This window comes from Capricornis sumatraensis, chromosome 7 (assembly GCF_032405125.1).
Source record: "Capricornis sumatraensis isolate serow.1 chromosome 7, serow.2, whole genome shotgun sequence".
Taxonomy (NCBI): domain Eukaryota; kingdom Metazoa; phylum Chordata; class Mammalia; order Artiodactyla; family Bovidae; genus Capricornis; species Capricornis sumatraensis.
Window position 1 is genome coordinate 106436818 of NC_091075.1, and position 19887 is coordinate 106456704.

A 19887-nucleotide genomic window follows, 5' to 3' on the forward strand; every position below is an offset into this window, starting at 1 on the left:
AGAGGCGGGAACCGCGCCCCCTCCTCCAGGGCGTCCCCCTGTCCCTGGCGGCGCTCTCCCGGCGTTCCCGCCGCGCCCCGGCCACGCTAGCTCGTCCTCCGGGCCGGGTTCTAGGCGCCCGCACGCACCCGAGAACGCGGGAGCTCCCAGCGCCGGGGCCACACGGAGCCGCACTCCTCGCTGGAGACCGGAGGCGGCGCGGGAGGAGGAGGAGGAACAGGAGGGGAAGGAGGCAATGGGCGCGGGCTGCGTAGAGGGGGCGCGCGAGCGCAGCCCCGAGGGCGGCCTGGAGGAGGGGGCGCGGCAGGCGCTGCGGGCCCGCGGGTCTGGGAGGAGTCGACGCGGGCACCAGAGCTGAGCGCCGGGTCCGCCCGGAGGAGTCGGGCGCTCACCTCCCGGCGTCAAGCAAGTCGTGAGCCATCTAGTGTGCGCCGGGCCCCAGCCAAAAGCTTTCGAAACGCAATCCTCTATCACCTCCAAAAACCACTGTTGCCCATTTTAGAGTCGGTAGGCTGAGGTTCAGGGGTAAAGGAGCTCTTCGGTTAGTCGGCGCTGGCTGCGAAGGGAGCCCCTCGGACGCCGCATTGACCTTATTTGCCCCCTTGAGCAGAGTCCCGGGCAATTCTGCAGCAGACGCATTTCCTCTTGGTGTTTTCTAAATGTTTCATGAGTCTGGACCCTCTCGGACTCAGTTTCTCCGCTGTATTCTACGGGGAAACTGAGTCCCAAAGCGGGCAGAGTTTGCCCCCAAATCATTCTCCCTAGGACTGGCTGCGCATGGGCCTCGGCAGTCCCCTGAAACTGAACTAAAGCCTGTTAGCAAAGGGGACGGGGATGCTAAAGACGGGGGTGCGATGCGTACCCCCGAAGGCTCTCCTGGGGCGAGCACGGACTCAGAGGGACCCGCAGGTTACCCGCGCGGTGCAGCCCCGCCCGCCCAGCGCGCCAGGCAGCCAGGATCGTTGGCCACATCCTGCCATCTACTGGGCGTCTTCAGCCACCGTCTGTGCTTCGTATCAATAGAAAGCAGCGGTTCTTTCACTTCCCCATCGTTTCTCCCAGCCCCTAGTTTTGCCTCTGTCTCTGTCTCTCTCTCTGGGATACGAGGCGGGGAAGGAGACTATGGATGGGTGGGATGGTTCTCTAACATCACAAGAAACCTCCCGCAGACAATGGAGATGAGTGAGCCCTGCGAGCCAGCCCCATCCAGCCAAAGTTTCAGGACTGGCCCAAACCACTAGGCCTCATGGGTCAGACAAGCCTCATTCACAGACCTGCTTCCACCACTTACAGTCTCTATGCAGTTCCAACTTCGAGTTCTCATCTGTGAAATGGGGAGATTGGTATTAACTCCCCAGCATAAATCCCAGGGACGGGGGAGCCTGGTGGGCTACCGTCTGTGGGATCACAGAGTCAGACAGGACTGAAGTGATTTAGCAGCAGCATTGCTATGAGGATTCTACCACATCATATTTATAAAAGTGGGTAACAGGGCCCAGGCACATAACAATGATGAATAAATATTTCTTGCTTTTCATTTTACTGACAAGCATTGGCTGAGAGGCCAGGCTATAGCAAGCAATATAATGAACCAAGATAAAGCAGGTACAGCCCCCAGATCAAGGCAGGAGGAGGGATGGTGACAGGTATGAGCACTGGGTCCTGTTCCTCCCAGATTTCACCCCACTTTGACACTCTCTAGCAGGCTAACTTGGGTAAATTACTTAACCTTTGCTGGCCTCAGTTTGTTCACCCATATGCAGAATAAATGATGTCGCTACCTGGAACATAATAAATACAACACAGGTGTTAGTATTATCCTCCATAAGGAGCTATGGTGTAAATTGTACTCTGGGCTCACAGTTTTTCTCTCCCTGTCCTTGACATGGCTCACTGGGATGAGGGGGCATTTCTTACTTTCTGACCACTGACATGGAGCGTGCCATTGAACTTAGTTTGGCCACTGGTCTATGGGAGGAAGTGATGGTGTGCCGCTTCTGAGTGACAACCTTAAGATGTCACATGTTTCAGCTCTCTTGTCCTTCTGCCATCCACCATGAGAAGCGCTGGCCTTGGGTAGCCTCTGAGCCCCAAGGGGCACACTGAACCCCACATGTATCCTGAAGCAGAGCTACTGTTGAGTCCTGCCCCAGGGCCACAGGTGTGAAGTGTGGTTTGTATCAAAGCCATAGTATTGAGTCCAGAACGAAGGTCACCTCCAAAGCTGACTGAGCCCCTTTGTAACCATTTCCAAAAGCCCCCCTGATCAACACCAGCAGGCTTTTCAACCCAATATTAGGCAAAAATGCCCACCTCAGTAGTCACCCTATAGCACCCTAACCAATCACCTAATGCCAACTTTCCAGCAGGGATTTTCTTTGTCCCAAGGCTATTAAAATTGGCTACTAATCCAGAAAAACTATCAACTCTCCGTGGTCTGTCAGGAGGCTGGCCCACTGCACTCACAGTGCCCACTTTATCTCTGCTCTTTATTCTTAATAAACTCGCTCCCTTCTGAAATGCTCCGTGTCTGGAAATTCTTTTCCAACCCATGTTGACTGCTTCAACAGCTACAAGCTCACAAGCAAGAAAAATATGTGCTCTTGTAAGCCACTGAGATTGAGGGGAAGTGCTGTTCCACAGCATTATCACAGAAGAAGCTGATGAATACAGATATTCAATTAACAGTCATGCATCCAAAGGCTATAACTGCAAACTGTGTGGTGTGGAAGGAACTGTAAGAGGCTGTGAGAACACAGGAAGCAGCTGTCCCAGTTCTGAGAGTCTGGGCAGGTGCAGCGTCCCACGGAAAGAAGTCATGAGCATTTGTTTGAGAAGGGGACAAAAGAGGATGAGATGGTTGAATGGCATCACCAGCTCCATGGACATGAGTCTGAGCAAGCTCCAGGAGTTGGTGATGAACAGGGAAGCCTGGCATGCTGCAGTTCATAGGATCGCAAAGAATCGGATACAACTGAGCAGCTGAACTGACTGAACTTCCTCCTTTGTTGAACAAGCGTTTTCTGAACACTTACTGTAGGCCAGGTCCTGGGGTGGGTGCTGAAGACAGACCCTATGATGAGTAACACAGGATCTGTGAAGTTGAAGTTTAGAAGGCTGGTGCAGGACGAGGGCAACACCCACAGGGAAGCCCCTCAACAGTTATCGAGTCCAAGTTTGTGCTGCTCACCATGAGACAGGCCAGTGAATCAGGAGACAAGCTGTTGGGGAAAGGAGTAGGGACATTATTTGGAAAGCCAGCAGACCAAGATGATAGTGGCCTAGTGTCTAAAAAGAACCTTCATCTTTCCCAAGTTACAATTCAGGCTTCTCTTTTACTCATAGGGGAAGGGGTGTGGTTCCAGACTGCCTGGTGTCAGAATCCTTTGTTCTTGCAGTTATCCACTAGGTCAGGCCACAGTGTTTCTGTAAACCTCTAACATGGCAAATGTTCTTCCTTGTTCTGCAACTTTTTATCTCTGTATAAACAGAAAAGTGTTATACCTCTAAAGATCAGGGCCTTGAGAAGGGGCTATCCTGTATATTTTGTGCTCAGCTCAGTTCAGTCACTCAGTCGTGTCCGACTCTTTGTGACCCCATGAATCAATATCTCATGCTAGAGGCAATATTATCATATTTTTTTTTGCCTGCGGCAGTGTGGCATGTGGAATCTTAGTTCCCTGACCAGGGATTGAACCCACACACCCTCTGCAGTGCAGGCATAGATTCTTAACCACAGGGAAGTCTCAACATTCTTAACTGGTAGCAATAGAACACAAAAGTTTAAAGTAAAGGAAACAGATCCAAGATGGAGTCGGATTTGCTCTTCCTTATCCACATTCAAAGAAGCCAACTGGAGGGAGATGGTGTATGAGCTGAGACCAGAAGGACAAGTAGGAATCAGCCATGTGGAAGGAAAAAGAGGTGAAAAAGTACTGAAGCCGAGTAAGGAGGGTTTCAGCTGTTCCAGGAGGCTGGAGCAGTGTCGGAGCACAGGGGTGGTCAGGATAGCATCTGTGACACATCGTATGGAGCACTCTGGGTGCCAGTTTCATGCCAGCCATTTGCAGGAGGCGTGGCCCTCCAAGCAACCTATTCCCTGGATCCTCTCCCATTTATAGACATTATTCTAGGCCTGCTACTTCCAGTGCTTTTCATGGATCACCCCTTTGAATCCTCACAACAAACCTGGCCAGTGGGCTTGACCATATAACCCCTGTACTGACAGACACAAAAGCATAGAAAAGTTAAAGCTGAGTCCAAATGGTTGCAGAGTAGTGGAGGTCTCAATCCACAGCTGAAACATAGGTATCGGGTCTTAAAGAAACAGTGTAGGGAATAGTGGCTGTGAAATTCAGATCATTTTAATTTTCTTTTTAAAGTAGTTTTATATTATTTTCTGTACTATCAATATTTTAATAATCAGCAAAAACAGTGAGAATATTTTCATTTTGAAAAAATCTTGTGAACAGTAATCCACACCTGATTTTGTAAGGCACATTTCATGATTCATCCCTAAGTTACTATGTGTCAAGAGGCGGTGCTAGGAAATCCCCATTTTGCAGGGGATCCAAAATCCTTCATTTTGGATAAAAAGAAGCTCAGAGAGTCAAATACCTTGCCCTTAATGCCACCGTTGCCACCTATGGGTATGGTAAAAAGTTATCATGAACTTGGTGTCTTAAAGCAGCAGACGTATACTTCCTCACTGTTCTGGAAGTCAGAAATATGAAATGAAGCTGTCTGCACAGTGGATTCCCTCTGGAGTCTCTGAGGTGAGGCTCAGTTGCAGGCTTCTTCCTGCTTCTGATGGCTCCAGGGACTGCCTCCTTGCCTCAAGGCTGTAGGACCCCATCCTTGCTGCATCTTCACACAACCTTCTGTCTCCCTACGTCACCTCCTCCTCTGTCTTTTGTTGCTGTGCTTAGTCGCTCAGTCATGTCCGACTCTTTGTGACCCCCCCCCTCCAGGCTCCTCTGTCCATGGAATTTTCCAAGCAAGAATACTGGAGTGGGTTGCCATTTCCTCCTCCAGGGAATATTCCTGACCCAGTGATCAAACCCCCATCTCCTGCATTGGCAGATGGATTCTTTACCACTGAGCCACCTGGGAAGCCCTCAACACAAGAAGTGTACCTGATAAAAACTTGGTTAGAGGGGATGTCCAAACAGCTTCTGGCAAAAGACTTCTTTCCTGTTGTCATTCAGTCCTTTAATCAGCATGTCCTGAGCTTGTCTTTTGTATTAGATGCTGCGCTAGAAGCATTAGGAGACCAGCAAGTAAAAATGCATCCTGCCACCTCCTATGATAAAAGGCTGTCTAGGGTGTCCTGGAAGCAGAGCAGAGGATTTATGGTTGTTCTCTGTGTCTCATCATCTATAAAATTATCATTTGTCCCAAGGATTATGTGAGCTACATAGCTCTAGATTTATGAGAGATATAAGCGAATCTATATGCATAATTAAGGCTAATACATAGTATATATGCTTCAAAGGTAAATAGAGGTTTATGTTTTCATTCCACATAGAAGGCTCAGCTCTTAACTCTTCCTACTTACAGCTCCATAAAATATTCTTTACCGGAAAAGATTTTTCAGGTGCTGTTAGGAAAGACTGAGACAGAGGAGATTTCACTGGACCCTTGCAGTCAAAAGCCCACTGCCCAAAGTAGACAGATAAGAACTCCATTCTCCTGCTGCGTCTGGGTGAGATCTTTTGTCAAGGAGACAGAGTCAGGTGTTTAATCTGACCACCCCAGCCTCCCCACCAAGACTCATTTCCAACCAGGAAGATCTCCAGATGTGGAAACGGGGTATAGATGACAAGGTGGTGTGCTCTGCCTCTCTGCTGTCCCTAGCAGACAGCTGAGGCTGGGAAGCCTCCAGAAACTCTCTTCATGACTCTCTGTGGCTGCAGGAATCAGTCTGGTCCTGCCAGCTGAATTATTCTGAAGTAAGTATTATACCTCACTCTCCCTTCTCCTGCGTAACGTGGAGTGTCACTCAGCCTCCTGAATGAGAGTGGCTGAGCTACTTGATGTTAGCTGTATTCTAGACAAAGCCAGCTTACGGGTCTAGCCCTCTTGCCTGGCTCACATGCTGGTAAGGCTTTGTGCAGTCTTTTGACTCTCTGCAAAATAAATCAATAAAATAAAATCCATCTGCTTCTCTGCCCTGAGAGGATCTGTCTTCTGTCCACAGAAAGTTAACTGTGGATAGACCAGGGAAGTTACAGGCTAGGGCTGCTCCTATGAATCTGACAAGGGATTGAGTATATGATTCTGTGTTGCGTCTTGATTCCCAAACAGAGGCACAGAAAATAAGAACTGGGATGCTTTTTCTGACTTCAATTTTCATGAGTAGATTCCCGGGGCTGCTGCTCCTATCACAGAGAGAATGATTAAGCATTCACCAGACTTGCATTTAAAGCTATAAACTCCAGCAGTTTTAACCTGTAATTTTATGTAGCACGATCATGCTGAGGAGGCTCATATAATTCTCTGGGGTAGGATGTCTTCTGTGCCAAGCCATTTTTTTTTTTTAATCTGCTAGATCAGATTTTGTTATCGTTTCTGTTAAACCTATTTTATTTAAAACTTGATTCTGGTTCACTTAGAGTAAATACCGTCTGCTTGCATTCTTTTTCAATATGTTCTGTTTGGCAGCGTTGTACATTATAAAGAAAAAAGAAGAAGAAAGGCTGTTTTGTGGCATGCCAAGATAAGGAATGGTTTGTACAGCCAATTCGTTGTTGAAAATCATTTCACTTGGGTAGCAAAATCTCCCTAAAGATTTTTTTTAATGGTAATTTCAAACAGTAACCTTTTATTGTTAAGAGCCTTTGTGGGTGAGTGTGTGTGTGCACAACAGCTTACTTAAAAGAAGGGTCTGTCACTTGCTACTGTGGAGGTGTAACAACTTTTCCTGGCATGATAAAATTTCCCTAGTTTGCAACTTGGTAGTCCAGCAATTCTGAAGGCCTCATTCTTTTATTAAAACAACTTGCATAGTAGCTCCATGCTGACCTCAAATTAATTAAGTGTTGGAGGGAAATTCTAGCTGTAATGTGAACCAGGCTGGGTCAGGAGGAAGGCTTAGTAGCTGCCAAAAGCAGCATCCATGGAATGTTTAACACTGTGTTCCCCTCCGGGTTGACAGGAGTTCTTAGGTGCTTAAAGGAATGAATACCGTAAACTGCACTTGAACTTGTGTGCACTTATGTATGTGTGTGCATGCCCATGCGAGCATGTTTCAGTATTTTAGTGGGGAGAGAGTAAAAGTCTTTCATTGTTCCTTAAAAAGTTCCCCGAGTCTTTCTCTTCTGAAAAAAAAAGGACTGAGAACCACTGATCTGTAGAATGCTGCTGCTGCTGCTAAGTCGCTTCAGTCGTGTCCGACTCTGTGCGACCCTATAGACGGCAGCCCACCAGGCTCCTCTGTCTCTGGGATTCTCCAGGCAAGAATACTGGAGTGGGTTGCCATTTCCTTCTCCAATGCATGAAAATGAAAAGCGAAAGTGAAGTCGCTCAGTTGTGCCCGACTCTTAGTGACCCCATGGAATGCAGCCTACCAGGCTCCTCTGCCCATTGGATTTTCCAGGCAAGAGTACTGGAGTGGGGTGCCATTGCCTTCTCCGAAAGCTGTGTTAGTTTCTGCTCTATAGCAAAGTGAATCAGCTATACATATACATATATCTCTTCTTTTTTAGATTTCCTTAACATTTAGGTCCCCACAAAGCACTGAGTAGAGTTCCCTGTGCTATAAAGTAGATTCTCAGTAATTATCTATTTTATACACACTAGCATATATATCAGAGAGGGCAATGACACCCCAGTCCAGTACTCTTGCCTGGAAAATCCCATGGATGGAGGAGCCTGGTAGGCTGCAGTCCATACTAAAGGTTGGACATGACTGAGCGACTTCACTTTCACTTTTCACTTTCATGCATTGGAGAAGGAAATGGCAACCCACTCCAGTGTTCTTGCCTGGAGAATCCCAGGGACGGGGGAGCCTGGTGGGCTGCCTTCTGTGGGATCGCAAGAGTCGGACACGACTGAAGCGACTTAGCAGCAGCAGCAGCAGCATGTATATGTCAATCCCAATCTCTCAATTCGATGATCCAATTGTTTGCAATTTGATCTCTGGTTCCTCTGCCTTTTCTAAATCCAGCTTGAACATCTGGAAGTTCACGATTCACGTACTGTTGAAGCCTCAGTTGGAGAATTTTGAGCATTACTTTGCTAGCGTGTGAGATGAGTGCAATTGTGCGGTAGTTTGAGCATTCTTTGACATTGCCTTTCTTTGGGATTGGAATGAAAACTGACCTTTTCCAGTCCTGTGGCCACTGCTGAGTTTTCCAAATTTGCTGGCATATTGAGTGCAGCACTTTCACAGCATCATCTTTTAAGATTTGAAATAGCGCAACTGGAATTCCATCACCTTCACTAGCTTTGTTTGTAGTGATGCTTCCTGAGGCCCACTTGACTTCGCATTCCAGGATGTCTGGCTCTAGGTGAGTGATCACACCATCATGATTATCTGGGTCATGAAGATCTTTTTTGTATAGTTCTGTGCATTCTTGCCACATCTTCTTAATATCTTAGTATCTTCTTAATATCTTCTGCTTCTTCAAGAGATGGGAATTCCAGACCACCTTATCTGCCTCCTGAGAAATCTGTATATAGATCAAGAAGCAACAGTTGGAACTGGACATGGAACAACAGACTGGTTCCAAATAGGGAAAGGAGTATGTCAAGGTTGTATATTGTCATCCTGCTTAAACTTATATGCAAAGTACACCATGTGAAATACTGGGCTGGATGAAGCACAAGCTGGAATCAAGGTTGCCAAGAAAAATATCTATAACCTCAGATATACAGATAACACCACGCTTATGGCAGAAAGTGAAGAAAAACTAAAAAGCCTCTTGATGAAAGTGAAAGAGGAGAGTGAAAAACTTGGCTTAAAACTCAACATTCAGAAAACTAAAATCATGGCATCCGGTCCCATCACTTCATGGCAAATAAATGGGGAAACAATGGAAACAGTGAGAGACTTTATTTTGGGGGGCTCCAAAATCACTACGGATGGTGACCGCAGCCATGAAATTAAAAGGCGCTTGCTCCCTGGAAGAAAAGCTATGACCAACTGAGACAGCATTTTAAAAAGCAGACATTACTTTGCCAACAAAGGTCCATCTAGTCAAAGCTCTGGTTTTTCCAGTAGTCATGTATGGATATGAGAGTTGGACTATAAAGAAAGTTGAGTGCTGAATAATTGATGCTTTGAACTGTGGTGTTGGAGAAGACTCTTGAGAGTCCCTTGAACTGCAAGGAGATCCAACCAGTCCATCCTAAAGGAAATCAGCCCTGAATATTCACTGGACGGGCTGATGCTGAAGCTGGAACTCCAATGCTTTGGCCACCTGATGTGAAGAATTGACTCACTGGAAAATAAACTGATGCTGGAAAAGAATGAAGGAAGAGAAGGGGATGACAGAGGATGAGATGGTTGGATGGCATCACTGGCTCAATGGACATGAGTTTGAGCAAGCTCCAGGAGTTGATGATAGACAGGGAAGCCAGGCATGCTGCAGTCCATGGGGTCACAAAGAGTCAGACATGACTGAGGGACTGAACTGAACTGAATCTCCCAGTTCATCCTGTCCCTCTCTTCTCCTTTTGGTATCCATGAATTTGTTCTCTATGTCTGTGTCTCTATTTCTATTTTGCTAAGAATTTCATCTGTACCATTTTTTTAGACTGCACATATAAGCAATATTATACTATACTTGTTTTTCTCTTCCTGACTTGCTTCACACTGTATGACAGTCTCTAAGTCCATCCATGTCTCTGCAAATGGCACAATTTCATTCCTTTCTACAGCTGAGTAATATTGCAAAAGAAAGATTTCAATAAGCCCAGATTCTTGTATCTTCCCACATATAGAAAAATGCTAAATTCCTTAACTTGAGATACCTGGTTTTTCTTTAACTAATAGTAATCTTCTGATGTTTTGACTACCTCACCTCTTCTGTAAAAACTCCTATAAACCCTGGCTCCCCACTTGCCTCTTTGGATCAGTCTTTGAGCTAGCTGAGATGCTGTGTTGCAGGCTCAAGTCCTCAGTTTTGTCCACTGAATAAAACATAACCCTCAACTTTTAGGTGGCATGCGGATTTTTCAGTCTACATAGGAAGCCACATGCAGTAGCACTAATAATAAAAGGCACCATGTATTGAGATGGAAGGTGTTTGACCTAAGTACGACTTAGGAGGCAGAAGACAGATTTTTAAAATTCTATTGTCACTGCCTCATTATGCGACCTCAGATAAGCTACTTCCCATCCCTGGGCCTCAGTTTCCTTATCTGTAAAACTAAAACAATAAAGGAGTTGGGCTGTGTGGCAAAGACTACAACTTGATCTTTGCTATTAATTTGTCCCTTCTTTCCTTTTAATAATAGAATATGTGCAGAATCTGTTTTAGCTGAGCACATGACTACTTGGCTAGAGACTGTATATCCCAGCTTCCTTTGCAAATAGTAGTGGCTACATGACTAAGTTCCAGGAAATGGGATGTGAGAAATGATGCATATAGTGACTGTTCCCGCCTGTATAGACTGTGATAGGGACTTAAGAGTGGGCAGCTTCTTCCACCCTGCAGGAGAGGACCACACCCTAGGAAGGAACAGATTAACCAGAGAAGGAGCCCAGGTCCCTGGATAACCTCAGACAGAACACCCTTCTGACCCTGGACTACCTGCCCTAACACCCTTCTGACCTCGGGACTGTTAAGAGAGGATATTGTTGCTAAGTCGCTCAGCCGCGTCTGACTCTTTGCAACCCCACGGACTATAGCACACCAGGCTCCTCTGTCCTCCCTTGTCTCCTGGCTGTTGGTCAGTCACTCAGTTGTGTCCAACTCTTTGCAAACCCATGGACTGCACCACACCAGGCTTCCCTGTCCTTCACCATCTCTTGGAGTTTTCTCAAACTCACGTCCTTTGAGTCAGTGATGCCATCCAAACATCCTCTGTCATCCCCTTCTCCTCCTGCCCTCTATTTTTCCCAGCACCAGGGTCTTTTCCAATGAGTCAGCTCTTCGCATCAGGTGGCCAAAGTACTGGAGCTTCAGCATCAGTATCAGTTCTTCCAGTCAATATTCAGAGTTGATTTCCTTTAGGATTGACTGGTTTGATCACCTGGATTTTGCTCAAATTCATGTCCATTGAATCAGTGACGCTATCTAACCATTTCATCCTCTGCTGCCCTTTTCTCCTTGTGCCTTCAATCTTTCCCAGCATCAGGGTCTTTTCCAATGAGTTGACTCTTTACATCAGGTGGCCAAAGTATTGGAGCTTCATTTTTAGCATCAGTCCTTTTAATGAATATTCAGGGTTGATTTCCATAACATACTATCATAGTTAACCACCATAGTTATCATTGTTTCTTTGGTGCAGCAGTTTAGCCCAGTATTTAACTATTACAGATTGGATGAATGCCAAGATCATCAACTTCCCTTACATGCAGAGCAAATGGACGCATAACAGAGGACCAGCAAAGTGAGAAAATGAATGAACAAATGAATGGGCTTAATGGGGATATCAGGAATGTGATGGAGATAATTCATGAATCAGACTGGCTATGGATGAGATCATGTCTAAGTATTCTTCCAATACTAAAATTCTGTCCTAATGCTTCTCAGAACTGAGGCTCATTTGGGAACATGGAAGTGACTGACATCATCTTAACTGAGTGTCTTCCAAATAAAGGATGGGGAGGGGAGATTCTAAGAGGGATCAAGGAAATATAACACACACTCACCCCCTTCACTCTGTTCTGCCCCCTTTCAGTTATTCACTCATTCACTCAACAAACATGTGCTTGTTACATGCCAGGCACCAGTGGGTACAGAAATGAGCAAGTCCACATGCCAACCCTCACAAGCCAATGCAAAAAGGGGGCAATGGGTAAAGAAAAGCAGAACTGTGGAAGCTGAAACAGGTTGAAACATGGAGACATCTTAACCTTTGAGACTCTCCAGAGCTGGTCTCTAAAAAAGAACTATCTTTATCTCTACCGACTTCAGCACCATCAGGAGTTCCTGATTTGCTCTGGGGAACTTCATCTGTGAGAGCCGGTTCTCAGAGTGCTCAAGGCATCCTCACTGTAGGTCCACTTCCTTTGTCTGCAGAGTAATTGAGATTGATTAGCAACGAACCTGGAGTTCTGGAGGGATCAAAGTGCCAGCCTGTGAGTGAGAAGAGCTGATTGTGATCAGAACCCACCGTGGTTGTTGGACCACTCACTCGTTCCTTACCCCGTCATTCTGCTCAAACAGGCTTCCTTTCAATTTCTTCATTGGTGAAATGGGGATAATTTTTCCTGTCTTAGTGTTATAGTGGAAGCTACCGAGGGCTTTTCTGGTAGCTCCTCTGGTAAAGAATTGCCTGCAATGCAGAGACCCCGGTTCGATTCCTGGGTCGGGAAGATCCCCTGGAGAAGGGAATTGCTACTCACTCCAGTAAAGTACCCAGAGAGGGCCTGCTGTCTACCAAGGGCTCCCATACAGGTGAATAGATACTGATTTGGTAGCATGAGAAATATTGCTCTAGCCCAGGAGTTCTCAATCAGGGTGATTCCCACCCAGGGGAAATTTGGCAATGTCTGGAGACATTTTTGACAGTCATGAATGGTGTGGGGGAAAAGCAGTGCCATTGGCACCCAATGGGTAGGAACCAGAGGAGACTGGCAGGCTACTGTCCATAAGGTCACAAAGAGTCAGACATGACTGAGAGACTTTCATTTTCATAGTGTTATTGTGAAATTCGAAGCAAAGTACCCACAGAGGGCCTGCTGTCTATCAAGGGCTCCCATACAGGTGAATAGATACTGATTTGGTAGCATGAGAAATATTGCTCTAGCCCAGGAGTTCTCAATCAGGGTGATTCCCACCCAGGGGAAATTTGGCAATGTCTGGAGACATTTTTGACAGTCATGAATGGTGTGGGGGAAAAGCAGTGCCATTGGCACCTAATGGGTAGGAACCAGGGATGCTGCTAAACATTCTATCATGCACAGGACAGCCCCCAAGGGAAAAAAAATATCCCTCTCAAATGTCAACGGTGTCAATGCTGGGAGACTGTGCTCTAGTCCATCAAAATACCAACTTCAACGTGATACATTCAAACTCTTGCTAGAGACCTATAGTATACAATTTACAATGCTGCCTTGCATTGGTATTCAATATGTAATTATAAAACAATATTTCTATGACTGTCAGCTGGAATTTTGGAAACTTTGTCTCAAAACAGCAGCAGCACAATCTTGAGTTCCTTCTATCCATGTATGAATTGCTGCTGGCAGAACCTGATCCAATTTGCTCAGGTCCACTTGATTGCTCATCAGGAAACAGCCTCGTCTTCTAGTCTGGTTGGCAATGCTGGAGTTTATTTTCTGACTTCGGAGGCATGCAGTCCTCATAATCAGAACCATAAGGGCCCTGCTGTGTGGAGAAGGAGTGGGATGTTGATGATGGTGATTACCACTATAAGCTGTGATGATTTGAGCTTTCTTTTCCAGCCAACATTCATTGAGCACTTACTACATTCCAAGCACTAAATGCTAAGTGCTGGGCATTCATGGGAAATAAACTAAATACTAAGTGCTGGGCACTGAGTGGGAAATAAAATAAACACAGCCCCCATGCTAATTGCACCTCACTGCTTTCAGATGGTTTTAGCGTATATTATTATATTTGCACAAATCTTTGAAGTAGGCAGGAATGGTAGTGGCTAAAGGAGAGAAAGTTACACTTACAGACAAGTGCATAATTAGGATTCTAAGTTGCAAACAGCAAAATGAGTCCTAAGTCACATACACATAAAGGGATAGTATTAAAGGATATTCTTTAGCTTACACAATCCCTGGGATGGCCAGAGAATCGAATAGGACATGATGCAGCCAGTAACCAAGATCATAGCTCCCACACTGAGCAGGCTGCAGGCTCAATCCCACTGCTTCTTGGCACTGGCATTGGAGATGCTGAACAGAAGGTGCAACGTGACCATCAATTTCTCTTCTGAAGCCAATTCTCCTTTAGTTGCTTCTAAGTGGTGGGATCTAGGTGACATCCTTTGTCTTAGCTGCAAGAGAAGCTAGGAAAATTGAATTCTGGTTCTGCATTGCAGAGGTAAGCAGGATTCACAAAGTGGAAATTTCCTTCCCTAAAATAAAAAGCTCATTCAAAAGATAAAGGGCAGGGCTGCCCTGGTGGATCAGTGGTAAAGAATCCACCTGCCAGTGCAAGGGACACAGGTTCAGTCCCTGATTTGGTGAGATCCCACATGCCACAGAGCAACCAAGCCCATATGCCACGACTATTGAGCCTGTGCTCTAGGGGTTGGGAGTCACAGCTACTGAACACACGCTCCCTAAAGCCAGTGCTCCACACCAAGACAAGATACCACAATGAGAAGCCACACACAGCAGCTGGAGAATAGCTCCCCCTCTCCACAGCTAGAGAAAAGCCCAAGCCCAACAAAGACCCAGCACAGCAAAAACTAAATGAATAAATTCTTTTTAAAAAAGATATTGGGCAGCCACAATAATGACATATGTCCAGTCGCAAAGCAACCATGATGCAGAGCCCCAAATCCTGTGATGAGCAAGGCACAGACCATTAGTGGGTTAAGTGGATTAAGTACATAGATTATTGCAGTAATGGCCTCCAACTTGTATTTGCCTTTCTGTATTCCCACCCTCACCAACCTAGCATTCTATATCTAGTGAAATTATCCTTTAAAAGGAAGGAAACATATGACTTTCTCAAACAAATACTGAGGAAATTCAGACCTGCCCTACAAAAATATGGTGAAAGATGGTCTTCGGGGAGAAGGAAATTGTTGTAGGTCAAAAACTTGGATCTGTATAAAGGAAGGGAGATGATTAGAGAAGGAACAGTTCAGCTCAGTTCAGTCACTCAGTCACGTCTGACTCTTTGTGACCAGATGGACCGGAGCATGCCAGGCCTCCCTGTCCATCACCAACTCTCGGAGTTTACTCAAACTCATGTCCATTGAGTCGGTGATGAGAAAAAGAACAAATACAGATAAAATGCAATCTTTTTTCCTTATTTTTCACTGTTCTGGAAAATAATGCTGTTTAAAATAATAAGAGTAACAATGTATTGGGTGATTATCATATGTGGATAATGAGATTAATGACAAGAATATCACAGGTATGGGAGAGAGGAGCTAGGAAGGGAAGACACCAGGGCTCAGGAGTGTTACCAGGCCAAGTGCGTGTAGCCAGTAAATGAAAGATGGAGAGTCAAACCCTGACCTCTCTGATCTATATTCCATGTTTTTTTCTCTCCATGAGAACCCTGGTTATTCCTCTGGAAATATATGGGAATGAGCTCCAGGCCTTCTCTTTTGGGCCCCATTTCTCAATTAAAATTGGGGAAACCTCAAGTTTTTCTTTGCTGGCGGTGACATTTATCTGAGTCACATATGTAAGTGACAGCACCTGGACCTCCCTCCACCTCTGTAAAAGAGAACCCATTTATTGCAAAGACTTAGAAATATCTGAGGCCATCTGGTAGACCCAGGGCTCTGGCCTCTCTGGTTCATCCCTTCCACTCACTAGTAATCCCAGTCACCATTTACTAAATGCAAAATATATGGCAGGGTCTGGACTAAGAATGTGACATGGATGTATTAACATTTATTCCTGTTGGCCTTATTTTCATCCCTGTTTAACCAAACAGGACGGTGTGTCTGGAGAGGTTAGGCAACTCATCTTGATGGGCAGAACCACGTCTTCTATGTAGGTAATATTCAAGTCTACCGCCCAGTGGAGGGACCCTGCCCCTATTGCTATCCTTTTATGCAGGAGAGCCAAAATGGAAACTTTTCAAATGGACAGATAATTTAACCTTTTTGGCACCAAGTTGGATTTCGGTGCCAGCTCTTACACTTGTGTAGGAATGCCAGCCCAGCACTTCGGAGTCATTCATTGGAAGTAGGAGTTCCTCTGGTGTGAAGAAGGAATCCTCCTACACTGTTGGTAGGAATGCAAATTGGCGTAATTGCTATGGAGAAAACAGTATGGATGTTCCTTTAAAAACTAAAATTAGAGTTACCATGTGATCCAGCAATCTCATTCCAGGGCATATATCCAGACAAAACTATAATTCGAAAAGATACATGCACCCCAGTGTTCATAGCAGCACTATTTACAACAGCCAAGACATGGAAGCAACCTGAAGGTCCAACAGCAGATGAATGGATAAAGATGTGGTGCATACGTACAGTGGAGTACTGCTCGGCCACTGCAGTCGTGTCTGATTCTTTGTGACCCCATGGACTGTAGCCCGCCATGCTCCTCTGTGCGTGGAATTTTCTAAGCAAGAATACTGGAGTGGGTTGCCATATCTTCCTCCAGAAGATCTTCCCAAACCAGGGATTGAAATTCTGTCTCCTGTGTCTCCTGCTTTGCAGGCAGATTCTTTACCACTAAGATACTCAGCCATAAAAAAAAAAAAAATGAAATAAATGTTGCTTCCATTTGCAGCAACATGGATGGATCTAGAAATTATCATCCTAAGTGAAGTAAGTCAGAGAAGAAAAGACAAATATCATATGGTATCACTTAAATGTGGAATATAAAAATAGTATAAATGAACTGATTGATAAAGCAGAAACAGACTCACAGACATAGAAAACAAACTCAGAGCTGCAAAAGGGGAAAAGGTGGGAGAGGGATAATTTAGGAGTTTAGGATTTGCAGAAACAAACTACTATACATACAGCACAAAGAACCAAATTGCTATCTGCAGTGAAACTATAATGGAAAAGAATATGAAAGAGAATATACATACATAGTTAACATGATCTCTTTGCTATACACCAGAAACTAACACAACAACAATAACAACAAAAAGATATGAGATACATTGTAAGGATGGGATGCACAGTTTTGCAAAAAAGAGGTGGTTCTGGTCTTGGGAAGTGAAAAGTATAGCCTCTACATGGGAGAGGGGACCCACAGGGCTTGCTGTCTCCTGATCCAAGCAGGCTACTCAAGTCCTCAAGGTCAGTCTGGACTGAGTGAGGGAGTGAACCAACAATGAAGGGCAGGCAAAGCAGATCTGAATCTGTTTTAGAATCAGTGGTCCTCTGCTGTGCCAGGCTCTGTGCGAGCTTCTAAGTGCCCCCTCCACCTTGGCATGTGGTGGGCCATCAAGCTACCTTTATCAGTTTTGCAGTTGTTCACTATATATTCTTCAAGATCTTACTACGTGCTGCTCAAGGCGAGGCAGAACACAGAAAAAATAATCTCCCTTTGCAGAGTTTACATTCCAAGATGAAAGACAGACAAGAAAGCAAGTTTTTTTTTTTAATTTTTAAACAAAATATTTCAGGAAGTGATCAGTACTCCAAAGAATTAAAATTGCCCTTAACTCAAACTGAGATAAACTGATCTAGGATGCAGTAACTACCCTCAATCAGAATCTAATAGAAAAGAGTGTGTGTTCTCCTTAGACCAAAGCACAAGGGGCTTCTTCTGCACTGCCCTCCCCACCCCCGCTGTTAGCTGGCCTGGCAAATCATCAACACACCTGCAACTTGTTAGAACTCCTGGGGCCTCCATTCCAAGGAAGCTAGCACACAACGTCCCATAATCCTAAAGACGGCTCAGAAACCCAGGAACACTTCCGAGCATCTCAGGCATCTTCTAAAAACAAAATGTGGCTGCATGCCAGTGTTTCCAAGATTTGTAAGTTGATTCACTGCTGATACTAGAGACAGACACTGCTTCCAAGAGTAAAGAGGATTGGAACAGCCAAAGGATTTATTAGCAAGAAAAGACAAATGATCTAACACATGGTACCCCTGCTCTGGAGTTCCTGAGCCATCAAATTCCTGCATAACAGAGTATTGTTTTCCTGCTGGCCAGAGGATCCATTTCCAGCTCTCATTTGGTTCTGGTAGGCAGATCCAGAGGCACTCAAGAGTGGGCAAGAATGCATGGGATGGCTGAGGAACATTTTGCATTAGTAAATATTCTTTGCTGGAGAAGACTTGAGAGTCCCTTGGACTGCAAGGAGATCGAGTCATTCCTACAGGAAATCAATCCTGAATATTCATTGGAAGGACTGATGCTGAAGTTGAAGCTCCAATATTTTGGCCACCTGATTCGAAGAGCTGACTCATTAGAAAAGACTTTGATGCTGGGAAAACTGAAGGCAGGAGGAGAAAGGGACAAGAGAGGATCAGATGGTTGGATGGCATCACTGACACAATGGACATGAGTTTGAGCAAGCTCTGGGAGATGATGAAGGACAGGCATGCCTGGCATGCTGCAGTCCATGGGGTTGCAAAGAGTCGGACACAGCTGAGCAGCTGAACAACAGCAAAAATATTCATCTTGTGCTTATTTGGGTATGTCTGAGTCTAGACAAAATTTGTTTAAAGTGTGATATAGATTCCTGTTTTTTGGCCATCCCACATGGCATGTGGAACTTCCCTGACCGGGGATTGAACCCACATGTTTTTCGGGGGAAGCTCTGGGTGTTAACCACTGGACCAACAGGGAAGTCTTACAGATTCTTTATATTAGCAACTAGATCGACATTGAACACTGGAATCGAAAATTTTACAGTATTTCATAAGAATAGTCCATGACATTTCATCACATTTTCAAAGTAACAAATCCTTTCTCATTGGTTTAAAGTATTTTCATTTTAATTTTTCTATTATAATGGATAGTTAGTAATTATATTAATAACTTATATTCTGTGATAAGTTATATTCTGACTTTCAGTTTAATTATTTTGAATATTCTAGAAGAAAAATATTTTAAAAAACACACATGAGCAATTTTTAAATTATATTTTATATTCTGTGATAATTGATATTCTGCCTTTTAGTTTAAAACATAATTTTGAATATGATAGAAGAAAAATATTTTAATAGCCAGGACATGGAAACAACCTTAGATGTCCATCAGCAGATGAATGGATAAGAAAGCTGTGGTACATATACACAATGGAGTATTACTCAGCCATTAAAAAGAATACATTTGAATCAGTTCTAATAAGATGGATGAAGCTGGAGCCGATTATACAGAGTGAAGTAAGCCAGAAAGAAAAACGCCAATACAGTATACTAACACATATATATGGAATTTAGAAAGATGGCAATGATGACCCTGTATGCAAGACAGCAAAAGAGACACAGATGTGTAGAGCAGACTTTTGGACTCAGAGGGAGAGGGAGAGGGTGGGATGATTTGGGAGAATGGCATTGAAACACATATACTATCATGTAAGAAACGAATCGCCAGTCTATGTCCGATGCAGGATACAGCATGCTTGGGGCTGGTACACGGGGATGACCCAGAGAGATGTTATGGTTCATGTTTGGATGTTTGGGAACGCATGTACACCCATGGTGGATTCATGTCAATGTATGGCAAAACCAATACAGTATTGTAAAGTAAAATAAAGTAAAAATTAAAAATTAAAAAAAAAAGAAAACATCCATGAAGAATAATTTTTCTTTAAGCCTACAGCACCCAGTATTCCCAGACGGTCTCCCATTCAAGTACTAATCAGGCCTGACTCTGCTTAGCTTCTGAGATCAGACAAGATGGGGTACGTTCAGGGGGGTATGGCCATAGATTAACTTTTTTAAAAATTTACAATTACTTTAATTTGTATTTCTGAGGCAAATACATTCTAAGTTTACTGACTTTGAATATAAATGTTCTCAAAGACCCTTTAGCTCTCTGAGTATGAGTCCAAGTTTTTGCTGAGGATGCCCGGCTCTTATTCCCTGCCTGGGGGGCCCACTGACAAGCCTCTAGGGTCCAGCTCAGTCATC

At 44.7% G+C, this 19887-nt stretch overlaps 1 pseudogene; it reads right to left on the reverse strand.

The window, feature by feature from the left end:
- Positions 1–19567: 19567 nt before the first annotated feature.
- Positions 19568–19686, reverse strand: LOC138082484 (5S ribosomal RNA; annotated as a pseudogene).
- Positions 19687–19887: the final 201 nt, after the last annotated feature.